Below are 19,406 nucleotides of genomic sequence, written 5' to 3'. Positions count from 1 at the left end.
GTCTAGGTGAATACCAGAGGTCCACGAAGGGCTCCACAGGGGTTTACAAAAATTTTCATCCTAAGATAAGTGATTCTCAACCTCCAGAGATCATGGCAGAGACTCAAGAGGGGTTTGAACAAGTTCACATTTTTAAATTTTCACATTTGTGTAGGAGTTTTGGAAATATGAAATATAGTAGCAGGGGGTTGATCAAAGACAGTAATATTTTGAAATTGATCCAAGAGGAAAACAAAACTAAACACCTCTGGTCTAGGTTTACGAGATTTACTTTCAAGTTAGATAAATTACTAAAACATAAACAGAACCAACTTCCTTATGGTATTTTTCTTTCTGAATCTAGACCAGGATTGGTTATTAACATTACTGAACCAAAATAGTACCACTATTAATTAGGATGAAGCATCTCTGAATGTATTAAGTTCTAAATAACATTGTGTATATACATTAAGATTATTCTTAACAATGGATCCGTTTTTGGTGGCAAAGTACAGCTTCGTATAGTCGACACAGAACCTTGTTGAACCATCTATCTTCTCGACCAGTACTATCCCTCATTTTTAAATTGTTTGTTACGCTAATGGAATGGTTAATAGGTTTGAACCTAGACTGATAGGTAGATATATTTCCTCATTTAGTGTCTGGCAAGGTAAAGTACTAGTAAGATGTAGTTTCACAAAAAAAAAACATACCGATCCTAAATGCAAAGGTAAGTAATAGGCTCAAATCAATTTATTCTGATTTTATAACTAAGATTTTTGGTTACATATACAACAAACAAGTGTCAGAATAGACCTCACGATAATAAATTCAAAAGGGACTTTTGTGTACCGTATAGAAACAAAATTCATATTAAAAAATGTTTGTGAGAGTTGAAAAGAAAATGCTGTATTATATATCTGAGAAACAACGACAAATTTTGAATATATGTTCATTACATCTGTAATTGGGTACTTCAAGTTGTTTGGCCAACGTGAATTAATACAATATTAGTAGTTTTAATATTCGGCGAAAGGATAATGCAAAATTTGAATATTTATATTATAATTCCTAGTAAAACATGTATGATTCTACTTTGACTATGAGTTACTTGTCTGTGGGCTATTTGGTTAACCTCTACTTCAGATAAATCGAATGTAGACTTTGTCTATGTACAGCCTTGCACTCGCGCAGGAGGTTTTTCGTTATCTTTTTCACAGAAACGACAAGAGCTGCCAGGAGTTTATCTGATGCTTTTCTATTTTTTCAGACTTGGAGTTTTACCCCATGTTTCTGATTTCTTCCTTTAAATTTTTTTATCTGTTACTATATAAAGGTTTAGTTCACTTTCTAAGGTAAAGTACTACGGATTATCCTTATTCACTTTTGAATTACACCGCGCCAATCAATTTATATGAACGCATACAAATAATTAAGCGATATGTCACAATTTAATATCTAAAATTGCAGACGTGGAGCGTTCGCTACGTACTACAATAGATGAGTTACTCCAATAGCCTGAAGAACGCTGTAAATAACCTTCTTAACAAGTAAATCGCAAGTGAGGATTATATTTTCATGGTTATTGAACCAATGATGACATTTTCATATCAACATAAGCTAAATATGACGTTTCAATGAGTTATTTAGAATCATCTTTCATCACTAGCGCTAGAGCCTCATAAGGTGACCTCGACTTTCTTGTAAGGACCATTCAATTTGCTGCATCAATCTTTCTAGCATCTTCAGACACCCCATGTCTCCATTTTAGTCTTGGTCTCCCTTTGATTCTATTGTCCGTTGGTATAGCCTTAAGATTCTTTTGTGTGAGCACGCTGTTGTCGATGCGTGCTACATGTACTGCCAATCTTGATTACGACGTTCTCAAAATTTAGAAAAATTTCTTCTGATTTACTTCAGAGTTCAATAGGTCAGATCTATGTCGTTTGCGAAGGCAAGCACCTGCGATGATTTGTTAAAGATGGTCGAGCTGACAGGAGACATGACAGCGCGTCACCCTGCCTCACACCTAGGTCTGCGTGACATTGTCATATTTGTCAATTCAATCGACGTTTTAGGAATTTGTAGTGCATTTATGATCTGGTAGTGCCTTAGAATACCGTCATATGCCGTCCTAAAATCGATGAAAATGTTGGAATCATCTCTTACAAAATATGTTGTTCCATTTAATTGCGGCTCTTGTAGTTACAGGCTCGTTCGTGATGGTGTGAGAAACACAATTGTCTTTTGGAAAAAAGAGTAAAAACAAAACAAGAGAATCGCAACAACTTAAAAAATATCGACACAACATAATCAACAAAAGAAAATAGCGACGATGTATAGAATAAAAATGCAGCTGATTAATTTCATTTCTAGTTTGTTAGAATTTATCAGTAGATTTGTTAGATGAGAAAATACTAATTTATTAGTTTTGGCGGTTCTGAACGTTTACCAGTATTGAATTCTTCATCTTTTTACATACTGGTCAATTCACATTCAAATTATATCGATAAAATTTTCCCAAATTATTGGTAATCAATGGTAGGTATTGTCAAATAATTATTTTGTCATAATCAATTCACTATTTTTAAAAATAAAAATATATATTAGTATTAACAACAAACGTATTGAGGAAGCATCAGTAGGGTTAATAGGAAGGTCATTGACGTTAAATATAAATCTATTCGGTATGATGAGCACGTGGGTGTGTCTTTATTTCCATCCTACGCAAAATGTCTATATTTGAAATAATTACTAATCATATGTTGGACTATTACATAATAATATGAACCTTGAACTTCAGTTTGTAAAATAGGAGAGATCGAAGTATCAATCGTGGGGAAATAGAAATATCTTCAAAAATTCTTTTGCTGTTAATAAGATATAATTTAACATTTTCTAACCTTAAATATTAATTATGAAGAAGTAATTACAATTTCCATACGTTATACAAGCTTGATTAAATCTCAACAATACTGATAAATGATGAAAGAATCATTTAAACACACATTTCGACAAACTAATAAAATTGGTTAGGTTAGGTTATGTCTTCCTCGTCTTCTTTTATTCTGAAGTTGCTTAGTCTGTACCGTTTTTGAAGTCACAAATCTTTTGAATGCGAAAATGGTTTCGATATTGTACACTTTTTGACTTTGTGCATATGTTTTGAATAGCTTTTATTCATTATTTTTTAAAACAGAATGATGGTATTTCAGTTTAAATAAGTTTTCAAGGGAACAAAGTAAACGAAATTATTATTGCTCCAGTTTCTCCTACTTGTCAGTCAAAAACAGTCTTAATGTCACTCATACTACGCTTGGTTATATAATAGTTTATTTGCACGTAATTATCAGCAAATTTTCCATCAGGTCTGATTCGAATGAAAGCGGTTAAGTGATTATTAAATATTAGGCATCGTTAGTTTAAACTCTGATTAAAACCCAATGATTTATTAATTAAATTTTAGTCGACAGTTGAGGTTATATTTTTGATTATATTAAGTAAAAATAATTTGTGTAAATGTATATAAATATAAAACAACCATTTTCTTTATTGTATTCACCAATTAACTTTATTTAAAAGGCCACTGTAGTGTGAAAATAAAAATATTGGAAATTAAAAAAAAAATGTTCGGTAATTTTGTACTTTCGCGGTCCCTTCGTTTTTTGGTTCTAGAAAATCGAAAAATCATCCGATTTCGATGATTTTTTTTTAAATCTTCGTTTTTACGGCGGATTTATGAAAAAAATATGAGAAATTGTCAAAAAACGAATATTTTGGAAAAAATTGTGTGCTTATTCATTTTATATCTCACTAAAAGATTTCATATAGATTTCCGACTGTAAATATTATGAGAAACGCTCTAGAAAATCGAAAAATGATCGGATTTCGATGATTTTTTTTAAACCTTCGTTTTAACGGTGGATTTATGAAAAAAAATATGGAAAATACCCAAAAAACGAACATTTTGGAGAAAAATGTGTGTTTATTCATTTTTTATCTCACTAAAATATGTAATATAGATTCCCGACTGTAAATATTATGAGAAACGCTCTAGAAAATCGAAAAATTATCGGATTTCCATGATTTTTTTTTAAATCTTCGTTTTTACAGTGAATTTATGTAAAAACATATAGGAATTATCTCATTTGAAGATTTTATGTGGTTTTACGACTTCTCGTCAACAGTCGACCTTGGTAAGATACCATTTTTTAATGATGAAAATTTTCAATTTTTCAAAGTTAAGTTTTAATATTATACATTTGATCACAATAAGTGATTCTAAGAATTATTTTATTCATATAACTTTAATGATTATTTAATAAAAAACGTACAAACGATTATATGTGAGAAAAGATCAATTTTAAGAAAAATTTTCATTATTTTTAAGTGTAAAAACATGATAAATAAACATTTTTGTATAATTTTTTTTTCAATTTGTTCTTTTTTTGTGTAGATTATGAAAAAAAATATAACAACTTCATTTGATGGTTTGAAAAAAAATTATCAACAATTTTACGTGAATGAGTGCATTTTCATGAAAATTTATAGCTCTGAAACCAAAACAAGTTTTCTTTTTTTTTATTCCTATAATTTTTTTTTCGTAAATCCACTGTAAAAGATTAAAAAAAAATCCTTGAAATAGGATGATTTTTCGATTCTCTAGAGCCATTAAACGATATAAAATTACCAAAAGTTCTGTTTTTATATCACAACGTTACTATACGAGGGTAATAAAAATAGTAGTTGAAATATAATTGATGTTATAAAAATTCATTGGTCTAGATATTTATTATCTCACTTAGTATTATGAAAAATTTGATAAATGGTGTCATTATTAAAAATATGTGTGTGATTTTTGAAAATTCGGTAATTCCTATTAGACAATAAAGCTATAACGATAATAATTATACAAAATAATGCCTAGTCTAGCCTTGATTCATATTTTGATCCACAACAAACAAGCGTGTAAATTACACATTACAAATAAATTCCTTCTCAATGATAAATTGTTGTTAGAAAAAGTTGGCACTAAAGTAAATAAGCGTATAAGAATTGATCTCGTTTTTATTGCTTTCAAGAATGGACATAGACAAAATGAACAACGTCAGAACAAGAACTAATTGATATCCAGACTATTTTGGATGATCTGTCAAACGTGGAAAGCATCCAAAATGACTGAAATGTGATTGTATCAGAACTTTTCAGATAACCCACGTATTATCAATGAGCGATATATGTTCAAATTTCATGAAATGTAATTCCTTCGTACGTTGAATGCAATCTGTGCAAAAAAACAGATGTAATATTTCAAATTTCGAGTTATAATTTGTTAAAAATGAGATGCTTGTATTTGCAGTTAGAAAAACATCAAAATCAAAAACTAATCAGTCTACTAATGATTAGAAAAATCGGGCATTGCTAGTAGCGCCATCTATGTATCAGCATATGAACGTTTTAAAGGGTGATTTGAACGCATTAACCGCTTCGTATAGAAAAACGTTGAACAGGCAATTTATTTTTAAGCTGCGGGAATTAAAAAAAATTTATTGCATGCCAAACAAGGATTGTACAGCGGATGACTCATCAATTCGATGTTTTTAACGTTCAAAAATATTTTTGTTTGAACTGATGTTTTGTGAGAGGTCGCATTGTCGTGGTGGAGAGTGATTCGTCTCCAGCGATTGGTTTCCCTGATTTTTTCTAACATTTCTGGCAAACAAATGCTGGTGTACCATTCAGAATTGATCTTTCAACGTTGCTCTAATGGAAAAGTGGCAGCATTCCGAAAAAACAAGCAACCCATTGCTTTCAAATGCTTTTGACATTTGACTTTTGACAGCCAAATGTTCATGCAATATTGTATGTATGCTAATGGAACTAATGTCTATTTATGACTAAATCTCATATTTTCTGCCACAACAACTCATTAAGGACGACCATTTTTTGACCAAGATGGATATTTCAAGTAACTGTAAACAACTGAAAAGAGCACTCGTATAACTATACGTCAATGTCAGATTTGACATATGCACATCAGTGTTGCCATATCTCAATACTTAAGTAGCATCCAGTAATATTTATAGAAGTGCCAAAAAAGAGATGCTTGTATTATTAAAACAGTCGGAAACTAATGTAAACTCCTAGATAATAAAGTTTTTTTGTATTATTTCCCGTATAACATAACAATAAGCGATTTTAATTTATTTTGCGAAAAATCTTCAATCAATAAATGTATATGTTCTAGTTAAACTTTCCACTTTATTTATACATTGTAAGATGTTATTTTCACAGGCGGGAGACGCTAATCAACCATCTATTTGCTCTAAAATATTTACATGATATCTAGGAAATGAAAGTTCTCAGTGCTCAGCACAGATCCAGCTGCGAATTAAGCTAAACAAAAATCGGTTTATACCACAAGCTAAACTGCATCCATTGTCGTTTCTGGAACTGTGAGAAACTCGAGTACAAGAAATCCCTGTATAGTCCTAAAGTAACAGTATTGGCAGTAATCTCGGGCAGAGACGTGGATTACGAAATTTCAACAACAATTTCTGAACTCACCACTACCAATTCATTTAACAAAGTGGAAGACGTACCAGAAATGATTAAAAACGGGCTCTGTTGACGACGCGCCGCTATCTACGCGACAGGTATCTGTAAAAACTAACGAAAATATCCAAATCGTGGTGCGGTTATCGGGTGAACTTCAAATATCTGATCGTTCTTTACGGCGAACGCCGAAACGGATGCACTATCGAGTTTATTTTCCGCGTCTTCTCCATGCACTTCACGAGGATGATTTCGCAGGTTGAAATTTGGCGATTTGTACCTCGGTGGCAGTCAAGACGATCCGTAGTTACAGCATTCCATTTTGTAGTAAGATGGAAGAAACCTTCAAGCTGAGCGTTACGGTCAATCGACGTAACTGCGTGTACTGGAACGACCAGAATCCTCACGTCTACATTGAAGAAGAATTAAACCTGCCTGGAGGGTATGTGTCGGCAAGAATCTGTGCGTTATGTGAGCGGGAGTACGAGGATTCGTTAAGTGGCACGCACGGTGTTCTGACACCTTGTGATCTCTTTCTGTGGGGTCCTATCAAGGACAAGCAAGAGTACCACGCATCAGTCCCGACCTTCGAACTGCTATTGAAGAAGAATTTGAAACGTTGCCGTACATACATCGATCAAGGTGGACACCAATTTGAACACTTATTCATTTTTTTCCTTTAATCCAAATTTGTTGACTGATTAATACCGAATTCTGTCAGTTAATTCTTGTTCAACACTTTCCTAGTCAATCTTGTTGGCAATAAAGAAAAATGATCTGAGTTTTGCAAGCGTTTCAAATTTTTATAAATTTTATTACTTCTCTCTAGAGTATGAAATAAAATATTATTGGAACGTAAAATCAATTTCACTATATATAGATCCAATTAGATTGATAAATAAGTTATTTTCAAATATATTGTGGACACAAAATGCTATCTTTCATGATAATGTTCTGGCAAAGTCTAACTAACTGTTTTTCTATTATTTTCTTATCTAAAACAAACCCCATTTTATCGAGAAATGTACTAATTCAAACCTAAAAAAGAATTCGATCAGAAACTTGAACAAATATAATGAAAGTACTTGTCCAGACTTTATAACCTATTTTACTAATTAAGAAACGCTTCCAAACTTTCGGACCTTGAAGAACTCAAGAAATACATAATGGCCAAAATAGAATTTATTGTCTTAATGAAGTTTCCAGAACTTGGTCTTTCATAAACTTAATAATTTTTTGACGTTGAACGCGTTCTTTAAACTGTCTAAACCAGTTAACAACTTGTTTTCATTCCAGTAGACTTTATTTAACAGTACTAGCTTGTAAGGAAGATTTTCCGATCAAAGTGCTCCCTGTTTCGTAAGATCTCCTCGTTTTCTTGGAGAAATCATTGAATGTTGAACTTCCTTGAATGTGGATGCACCACCATGAATGGGTGGCTGAGGTCGGGATCATTGAGGAAGTTAGAAGTTTCTTCATCGCCTTCACAGTGCAAGGAAAGTTCCCGGTTGGAATTAATGATGAAGGGGACGGCCAAATGAAGAAGATTTATCATACGAAACTCTGCAAATTCTGCCGTAAGTACAACGAAAGTTATAGGTCAGTGAGTCCTTCCGAACAGTTTGATGATAATCGACAAATCAATGACATAAACTGGCAACTTGTTTGGCATATATTTTCTACAAATTGAGCTTCAATGTAAGAAAAATGGAGTGTGGAGGAGGAAGAGATTGAGTGTTTTCCTCTTCTGACAGCGAACCCTGAGGAAGGGTGACCTCCAGCTAGAAACGTTGGGAAGCCCTGCCCTAGATCATCGCCATCCTTTTTTTCTTCATATATAGCAAATCTTTAACGAACTGCACGAGAAATTTGAATTAGTTTAACAAATTTATTCGGTCTTTTGACCGAGTAAAGTGTTTTCAAAACAATGTAGGTAGACGTCTGGTTGTCTCGAAGTTAAGGATCATCTTGAACGGTTGCCTAACGACTACCCACATAAAATAAAATCTGTGATAACACCGATAAGCGACAATTAGTTTTTATAATAATCGGTATAGTATTACAATGTCTCAAGTCAGTCTGGCGCTATGCTTGACCATTTTTGTTGTTCTAAAAATAAATAAGTAGATGTTGGAAAACAACGACCCTATGTACTCATTATAACTGTTTATGACATTCCTGGCTTTTATAAATAAACTACATTAATCTAGGTTCTCAGAATAATATCGATGCGCATGTGACATTACAAATTATTTCTCAAGTAAATAACTCGATGCTGAAAACACGGAAATATCTTCGGCACATGTAGATGAACGTAAAAAATTGAACTGTTTTGTTTACGTTTTATCGACCGCGGCGATAATAAATTGTTATAAATAACAATATAATTTTCAATGCTAACCTCAAATTTATATTAAATCAAATCAACAAAAGATGCATGAATAATATTTACAAAATTTTCTAGATTCCTAACAGACTTATCGACAGTACATTTTAATTTAAAGCCTATACATAGGTAAATCAATTATTTACTTCCCTTTGGAACACGATGGTTTTAATGCGACTGGTCAGCTTCCCTCTTCTTTTCTTCATGCCAATCACGGTACTCCAAGAAGCGTTCACTGCTTGCCTCTATCTGATATTCAGCTCTGAGTGTAGTTCTAGATTCTTCTAGGCCAAGTAGGTGTCAACTAGGTAGACTTCGTGAACCTCGAACGTCATTTCGTCGATCAAGTATAGATCTCAAGTATGCAGTCCACTTGTTTACTCCTGCTCTACCAAGAAGCGTTCACTGCTTGCCTCTGGTTGATGTTCTAACGGACCTGTAGCTTCTCTGATGACTTGTCATTGTATAGCTTAATGGAAAATAAGAGAGGTTTAGTACCAGCTTGGATTGTCCTTCGAAGAATTCGTCAATTTTTTACGTGGTCGAAAAATCTGCTGAGTATCTAATGTACCAAGTGGTGTTTAATGTTGTATTGAGCTGACGTTCTACTGGACTTGAAGTATGACTGTTGACAGCTCATCTTCACTCTGTATGGGATGGCTCTGAACGGGTGCAGTTTGAGCCTTCCAGATCTTGTTTTGTCAACTGGATCGTGTTCTATTTGACTGATATTCCTTAGTCGAATTTAGTAAACCTTTATTTTGTGTGTCATAGATTTTCATTAATATCTTTTTTGAGTCCACATTTTTAAACGAAGACATATTGTTGCGTACTTTGATGTTAATTAATTTTTTTATACAATCAAAGGTGGGCGTTTATTGTTCCTGGTATAATATCTTAGTTGCTTAATTATAATAGAGGAAAAAAAATTGAGTTATAAATAACTGTTACTAGAAAAAGCGATTCGATATTTATAGAAACATTTTGTAAAAGAGTTTATGTAACCTATTCAAGTCTAGAAAGATAAGCGTACTTTTGTAGGTTATCTCATAGTTTTGTAGCAAGGATTCTTCGTAGACGGCGCCTGCAGTGGCACCAAAATATATTAAAAGACCATTAAATTTGTCGTATATTATCATATTTGGATAATTATAAATTGTTGAAAAATAAAATTAATTTAAAAGAATGGGTTTCTTTATTATTATTAATTAGATATAATTTACCAGAATGAACATGTCGTTTGCAATATAAACTTGATGTACAGGTGTCCAGAAAGGGTATCGGGTATTTGTAAGTTCAAGTAAACAAAAAATATTTATAAGCAATAAAAACTTTTATTGATTTTTGATACCATATGAATTGGAAAATTATTTGGAAAAGATGGTGTTATCCAAATGATGACCGTTACGTTGCTGGTACTTTTCTAAACGGGCACGAAGATTGGCGATAACACGTCGATACAAAGCTCTTGATATTGCTGCCATTTCTGACTTGATGTTTTCCTTCAATTGGGTTAAGTTCGTTGGATTATTTTGATAAATCTAACTTTTAAGATATCCCCATACAAAATAGTCAAGCGGTCTAAGGTCGGGGCTTCTGGGAGGCCAGTTGATGGTACCCCTTCGCGAAATGACTTTATTAGGGAATAATTCACTCACGACTTCCTTCGAGTCATTCGAGGTATGACAAATGGCACCATCTTACTGGAACCACGTTCTTGAGTTGAATTCTGCAGCACTGGGACCAAAAAATTTCGCAATATATCGCAGTAACGGTCACTATTCACATTGGTTGCTCAACCTTGTTGATATTCATAAAAATAAGTACAAATAATTCCTTTAACAGACATAGCGGCTCAAACAACGACCTTTGGGCTGTGCAGGGGTCGTTCATGCTTTCGTCTCGGATTCTCGACTGCCCACTACCGACAATTCTGCTTATTAACATGACCATTCATGTGAAAATTTGCTTCGTCGCTGAACAGTATGTTTTCAAAGTTGTTAAATCGCTGTATCATTTCGTTCGCAAAATTCAGTCGATTAGCACAATCCGTATCCTTCAATTCTTGAACCAATTAAATTTTATAGGCTTCTAAATGAAAATCTTCCTTTAAACTCAAATGTAAGGACGATTTTTTGTTGTTTAACGCTTTCGGATGGATAAAGATGAATTTCGACGACTCAACTTCTTCAATTGTTTCTACGCGAACTGAACGAGGGCGACCAGAGTTTTGAATTTTAACTGTCGCACCTGTATTCTCAAACATCCTGATCCAATTCCTAATGCTATCGTCACTTGGCGTGGCGTGGCGTGTACGATATTCCGCACGATACAGACGTTGAGCAGTCGCTATTGAATCACCGTTACGATAATACGCGATGCGTTCTATCGTGACTAAAACTCCACAAAATGGCGGAAGCCACGAGCCCCTCCCCGCTCCTTTCGTCGCTCCGTTTCAAATGTGGCGCGAAAACAAATACCCGATAGATACTCTTTTTGGACACCTTGTATAAAGTTTTACGCTTGCTAAATGTGAAGTTTGTCCACATTAGACGAAAAGCAATTGCGAATTAACATTTTTCCTTTCTTATTGACGCGGTTTAAGCAAAATAAACCGGATCACTCGATCTACCAATACTCAAGATAGTGGGGCCAACCTGCTCAGAAAATATCTTGTTCCTTTGATAGGTAAGAAAGTTTTCGTGCAACACTCGTATATAGAAATGTATTATAACGTTTCTCGAGTGAGGGTTTGTCATTTAAATTGTACAGAATATTTCTAAGCTAAAAATTTTATAACAATCTCACGGCAAAACTGTAAAAATCGCTCACAAGGACCAATTTTTAGTTGGTGAAAACGATGGACATAAATCACTGTAAACAGCCTCAATTTTTTGATTTGTGTTAAATCTTCTTAAGTTAAAAATAACGCGGACATTTTCCAAAACAACTTGACTGAGTGGTCGTTTGAGCAACAAGTTGATATTTTGCGTAAAGACTGATGCTAAGTAACAGAGCATTGTAGAACCTTCTATGTGTAGTTACTGAAGCATCTAGAACAATATTTCGATGGTGACACAATAGATGGAGCCACTCGCTATTTCTTCTTCTAGTTCCATTATATGTGAGACCAAAACTGTGCACTTTTGATATTAGTATTATGTTGCGAAATTATTCTAATCTTTATATTTTAGTGGCTTTTTCGTAACATTTAAAACATTCGCATTTTGATTAGGATTCTATTTTTGTATTGCAAACGATTATTTATTAATAACAATATTAAATATACAATTTGAGTTCGTGCAATCTTTACCGTTAGATAATTTATAACCGCTGATATTGTATTTTTTACATAAACAGGATCTTTTGGCAGTTTTTATCTCCACGCATAAAATTATCGGTCAAAAATTATTTAATTAATGAAAAATAAATAACTAATTTGCCATTTTTTGATATTATTATAAAGTGTTGACCACACAGTGCGCCCCGTTATTAAATTTAAGAAAATGCTGTCGATTTTCATTTTAAGAGGAGTACATGTTTACAGTAAAACATTCCTCGACCATTTCGAAGTGCAATTCGGAAATTACGGTGTGAGAAGGTGCGTAATTCGATAATTGCGATCGCTCCTTCGCGATTTTTCACTTTACATTTCACAAAAAAACCAGCAAATCTCATTTTGCCTCGCATTATACAATTTTATTATCAATTCCTAGTCACAATTAAAAATAACAAATAGATTTATCAACCACGGCTTTATGTCGAAAGAAATATATATAATTTGTCTGTAATAGTCTAAAGCAGGGTTCACACTATGCCGCGGTAGACCGGGCGGGTGCGTTCGGGCCGGCACGACGTCCACACCGAAAACGAAGCCGACCGGGTTATTTCTACCTACATTAGCGCCACTCCCCGTTCTTTTCGTTTCATCTTCTTTCTTTTTTTTCCCTCCAAAAATGGCTGGTTAAATTTTTCCATTTGCGCTCAATTTCATTTTTATCTACTCCAAAAGACACAGCAATCTCTGTGAGACTGTCGTGTCTTTGGTTTTTTAATTTATGTTTGGAATCTGAAGTATCCCATAGAAGACGACGTTCTTTGTATAAGGATTCCACTCCATCACTTAAAACGAACAATAAAAAAACCCTACTTAAACAAATTGAGTAGAAAATAAAAAAATTCGTCTAGTTCGGTCGTAGATTTAATTGTAACTAAAGCCGCTCGGCACGTCCCCACTCTATACTTTTGTTCGGCTCGGCTTTCTTTGATCTGTTCGGCCTACCCCGGCATGGTGTGGACCCTGCTTAAGATCCCACTGCTGGGTCTTGCAAGTATCTGTTTTTTTTTGATGAAACTAATTTTAAAGGAATCTTGAGGATGTTTGGAATGGTTTAAGGATAGGTTGCCTTGTAAAAATTAGCCGCAATTACCTGTAATTAATTTTAATCTCAATAATATATTAATATGATTTCCAGCTGTATGTTTTTTCAGTCAATATTACAGCATTTGTAAGAAAATGATGTGACAAATCAAAATAAAAATGGTTGCCAGCTCTAAGTCGACCGCAGCATTAAGACTATTGACTTTATTGACTACATTTACCAGTTTTATATACATCGAACATGAAAATCCATGGTTGCCAACTGCACAATGGCCGCAAACAGAGGTTGCCATGATTTTTGTGAACGACTCTCGCTCCAGGTAAGTGGAAGCGCAAAAGAGGAGATGCACGCATTGTTACGTGCGATGAATAAGGACAAAGCATGGTACCTGCGACACTTATACAGTTTATGTGCAGTTTGGGCATTTCGTAGTAGAAAAAATAATAAAACTTCATTTACACAACTTTATACTATTGTTAACAACACGTAACAATGCTTGCAACTTCTCTCTTGCGCTTCCACTTACCTGGAACGAGAGTCGTTCACAAAAATCATGGCAACCTCTGTTTGCGGACATTGTGCAGTTGGCAACCATGGATTTTCATGTTCGATGTATATAAAACTGGTGAATATAGTCAATAATATACCTGTTTACACTTGGCGATCCTAATGCTGCGGCCGACTGAGAGCTGGCAACCATTTTTATTTTGATTTGATAGCCATACTAGTATATTAATGAAATTAGAATTAATTACAGGTAATTGCGGCTAATTTTTACAAGGCAACCTATCCTTAGTCCATTCCATACATCCTCAAGATTCCTTTAAAATTAATTTCAAAAAAAAAGCAGATACCTGCAAGATCAAACTGTGGGATCTTAGACTATAAGTGGCGCAGATGCAAATATTTGGTACCGTGGTCTTGATGATTAAGAAACCATTTATAATTCAATAATTCATATCCAACAAGTTCACCTGACCTCGAACATTAAAATCTTTATAAATAATAAGGCATACGACTAATCCCTTACGTGGTTGTTGACACTGGACTCCCTGCAGAGTGGATTAAAATCTTCTACCGTAGATCTAAGAATGTAATATTTATTTATCAGCTCAAATAACATTTTATCTCGTCCACCATGGACGCAAATTTCTTCGATAACTAGAGCAGCTGTTCAAGGTTCCTTGTTGTTGTTGTTGAACAGCATTTTTGCTTCTAAATTTACCGTACTTCATAATGAGTGACTTGATTTCCTCAATAATATTGTCCAACTTCCACATTTTCCAAATAACATTTTATCTCGTCCACCATGTCCTGTAGATTTGTGACACTCAACTATTACGTCAAAATATTGTTCCGTGGGTATTATATAAATTATAGGTTATGTGTTTCGTCTTACCACTAGATGTTCAATGTTACCAACAGACAATACATCATATTTTTTCATGGAACGATACATTTTATTGCTTCTTTTAACGCCTTTTGATTCAGCTAATTTTCAAATGAACAACTAGAGCAGTTGTTCAAAGTTTCTTGTTGTTGTTTTTTCTTTATTTCGCTGAAAAATTGTTGTTGGTTAAACTGCATTTTTGTTTCTAAATGTACCGTACTTGATATATGATCACGATTATCATCTATTTTTCACTAATATACACCTAACCAATTTTAAAACAATCGTACTTTTTTGAGGTTATGTTATTGTTGACTTGCAAATGTGAATTAGCCGCGTTCGTGTGTTTTGACTAACTCATATTCGTTAAATCGTAAAATGCCCGAAACTAAGTAGGCCTAATATTGCAACTCGTGTTTTGCCGACATTTTATAAGTTGCCTAAAATGATCTAATAGTAAAACAAGAAAGTTTTGGCGGTTTTTTGTGGAATTTTTGAATTTGCATTATGTCTACGACATATATATTCAATAGAAGTTGAACTGTTGCAACCAATATTCATAATGACATTTTCCAAACAACCGTTTTACATCCCTCGTTTTAAAAGAACATCAATTTGTCGTTTCATCTTCCATTTGTTTGAACCATTCTTCAAAAACATCATCATATCCTGATGGAAGTCACCGGAACGAGTAGATTCAAAAGTTAATAAACCAACTTCAAGAAAACCATTCGGCGATGTGTACTATCATACATTTGCGCCTTTTTCCTGTTAATTAATTTAAAAAAGTAGATAAACTTTTCGAAAAAGAGCCTGGCTTCGACATGCCAAAATGTTAATGTTAATCGAGTTTTTCTGCAACTAAGTTTCTAAATCATAGATAGTTATTAATTCATAGAGTTTTTGATTTTTCTATGTTTAAGAAAGTTTGATACATTTTGGTATTTGGCGGTAGCATTTTGCATCAATGCTTGAGTCAAAACCATATTATTTAATCCACTTTTTTCGTTCTGTTAGTAGCGTTTAGATGATTATTGATAAAAATAACTGTTACTCGGGCATAAAATTATGTATACGATCTAAAAATAATATTGTTTATAAGGAAACAATTCTATTTTGATAGCAGTTGAATAAATACCTAATTGGAAGTTTTCACGTTATATTAAGATGACTGTTATCAATACAACCGGTGGTATTGGTAGTTATCAAGTGAGAGGCTGATCAACTTAAGTCCAGTGTACGGTTCAGTTCGACGCTAAGCGATACTTGAGAACACGAAAACTTATTGGCTGTGATGTGTTGTTGAAATTTTAGTTGTTAATTTTCGTGACTAGAAATTATGGGGCTGTGGCTTTAACCAGGTACTTAAACAAAAGTTTTATTTTCTAACTGTATTTAGTGTGATCAAAAACTGCGAAATTTTTCGAGACTTTGGAAATTTTACAAAATAATGTGTGGTGAGTATCCGATACGTTAGTCAGAAAGGATAAAACTACAGGTCATTAGTTAATATTAATCATATATTTTTAATAAAAAGGTCGAATTAGAAATTTCGTTTTTTAGATTTATCAATTTAAATGAAAAGAAAATCCTATTTCATGAAAAATTCCAATTGATCTAAAACTCAAAATATTGCTAACAGATGTTATTATTTTAGTTTCATATCAGTATCAAGAAATACAGGGTGTTTCTATATTCGACCGACAACGATCTCTGTGGCACTTATTACACCGTTTTGTCATTAAAAAACGTGTCTTTGAGAATAAATCTGGATGTGACTGAATGATTTCTGCCGCAGCTTGGACTTCATATAGCCCCATATTAAAAAAATCGATAGAATTCAAGTCAGGTGATCTTGGAGGCCAACAATTGGGTTCACCCCGACCAATCCATTTCCCCCTAAAACGTCTGTTTAATTAAATACATTCCCCTATAATCCATCAAGTATTTCTTCCAAAAAGCGCGTATGAATTGTTTCATTTAATTTATTTGGTAAAATTTAAGGCCCGATTAAGCAATCTCTGACAATACCCACCCACACATTCATCGAATATTACCTTTCCTCGAACAAAATGCGGATTTTCTTCATTCCAAACGTGGCACCGTTCATTTTAGCTCGATAAAAGGTTATTTTATTAACTAAAAATAATCAGGCAATAGGGGGACAACTAACCCTGACAGCGCGCCACTGGTTAAATTGTTCCAAAGTTTGTTTATGTCAAAATATTACTTTATTCAGGATCACATTGATCACCAAGTTTGAAAAAAAAAATCTCAAGGCGTTCTTGAGTTATGGCAAATTATGAAGCAACTAGACCCCGTAAGGATTCGTATTCGTATATCAATTTGAATCATTTATCGAATATAGAAACACCCTGTATAAAGGGAAAGGAGAAGGAAGTTATTTACAGTCTGTCATTTTTACATGTTTAAATTTTGAATACATAGATGACCGCTTTTTCTATGTAACAATAATCTTCGTCCATTTGGTTCCAATCAATTTCCCTGTAAAATTTGTTCCGCGACAACTCAATCGTCAACTGTGACAGCCAAATCATTTATTCCAGTGTCCAAATCTTTCAAAAACTCTTTGCACATCTACGAGGAATGCTTGGGATCGTTATCATGATAGAAAATAAATTTTTTGCTCATCAGGAGCTGACCAGAACTTACTACATTTGCCTTTAATATTTTGACTACTGGACAACCCCAACATCCCCAAATAATCACCGTGTCTTACACTAGGATTACGCATAAATTTAACTTTTGTTCTTTTTTTGACCTGCGCACAAATACTCTTCTCTTAGTACCGAAAACCTCAAACTTTGACTCATTACTCCATAAAACTCTCCCGCAGTCTTCAAGGGTTCAATTTTTTTGTTCTTTAGGCTACTACAACCTCTTAATTTTATTTTAACGTCTTTAGAAGGATTTTTCTACTTACTCTCACCCTTAAAAAAAGCCCATTTTCCCTCAATCTCCTTTACTCTAAACTATTAATCAAAGACAGATCTCTAGATTCATTGATCTGAGCTGCTATCTTTGGGCAAATGAGTCGGTTGTGATTTTTATATCGCCAAAGTTTCTGGTGGATCATGTTTTCATGTTTTAGTCCCCGGTACGCCAAGGTCTTTTAATTCATTATTGTTAAGGTAACTAGACTATGAAGACTTGTGTTTCAACAGATATTTCCTTCGTTTTGACGAAACGAAAACTACAAGATCATAAGCACCGAAGAATCCGAAAAAATAATTATATATAATACGGTCATAAAAAGTAAACACTATTATTTTTGAATGATAGTGTATATAAAAGGATATTTTGGAAAAATTTTTCTCCTTTAGAAGGTTACCGACCCCCTGCTCTATGGCAATAAATTATAATACTAGTGGCCAAAATAAATTGATAATAATTTTCAAATTTCTAGTTTGACTGCTACTAAGGGTTGTAGAAATATTTACAAACAATTGTCAAAAAATTATTGAAATTCGATCAATTAAATTGCTATTTTCCTACTTCTTACAATCCACGTTAGTTAAAAGGAATATTCTGGTGTTTTAACAAAAAATTTTCTTAAAACGATAAGAATTCATTGTCGAGATAGAAAATTACTTTTTACAGTAATGATTTTATTACAATTTTTTTAATTTAGCGGCTAGAACAAGCTACTACATTTCAACAACTTTTTAAAGCATTCTAGTTCTAGTTTAAAATTGGTACAACAAGAGACTGAAGACTCTGAAGATGATAACTTGGTTATTGAAACGTCAGACAGTGTAATCGTGAGTTAACAAAAAAAAACTTCCGTAGATTTTATATAATGATGAGTATTTTCATTACAAAATTTGAATCAAACTTTTAAAGCGGAACGTTTGGGTGTCCCCGCGGGAATCTTGGGGACGCCAGGATATGACATGCTAAATCGGGATTGTCCCACCGAAAACAGGATGTCTGGTGCCCTTATATTAATTTAGAAATACATATAAGACATTTACTGGAAGGAGATCGATTAAAATATCTTAAGAACAAACAAAATGGAGAATTTGTTTACATTTCTACATAATGTCAATAAGGAAGTGCTTTCATTACCAAACATTCGTTAAAACAAATCAATTATTTCATGTGCTTAATAAATTTTGTTATTTGTTTGAGATAAACACGGTTTTTGAAAAAATATTTGTCATTGTAGATATAAAATAGTCGATTAGTAAATAATATTAACAGGAATTAGAAACGTTTTATCCTGGCTATCCTTATTACTTACTGTACTTACTCATTAAGTTGATAATAATTTTTCACACATTTTTTCATCAACAATTTATTTAAAAGGACGTCAATTTGTAAAATAAAAGTTAAAATATCTTCATTACAAATTATTTGTATCTCCAATAAATACACAAAAATATATCTTCAACGTAATCTCTTTTTAGCTCCATACACTTTCCCCAGGGATGTTCAATAAGTTCTGTACACTTTTTTTAATAAGAATTTTTAAGCTCCTAAAAATAGCCATTATCTCCGACATCGCCTTTTCATTGTTTGAAAATCTTTGACCACCGAGTCATTTTAAATAATAAATCTGGCAAAGAGGGTGCATGAAGTATCAATTCAAACTTTAATTCATTGATTTTGGCCATTGCAATAACGGATGTGTGAGCTGGTGCATTGTCTTGATAGTTTTTGCTTTTTCAAGATAGTAAATGAAAATTATCCC

This window comes from Diorhabda sublineata, chromosome 2, assembly GCF_026230105.1.
Source record: "Diorhabda sublineata isolate icDioSubl1.1 chromosome 2, icDioSubl1.1, whole genome shotgun sequence".
In the NCBI taxonomy this organism is placed as follows: Eukaryota; Metazoa; Arthropoda; class Insecta; order Coleoptera; family Chrysomelidae; genus Diorhabda; species Diorhabda sublineata.
This window is presented reverse-complemented; position numbering follows the sequence as displayed.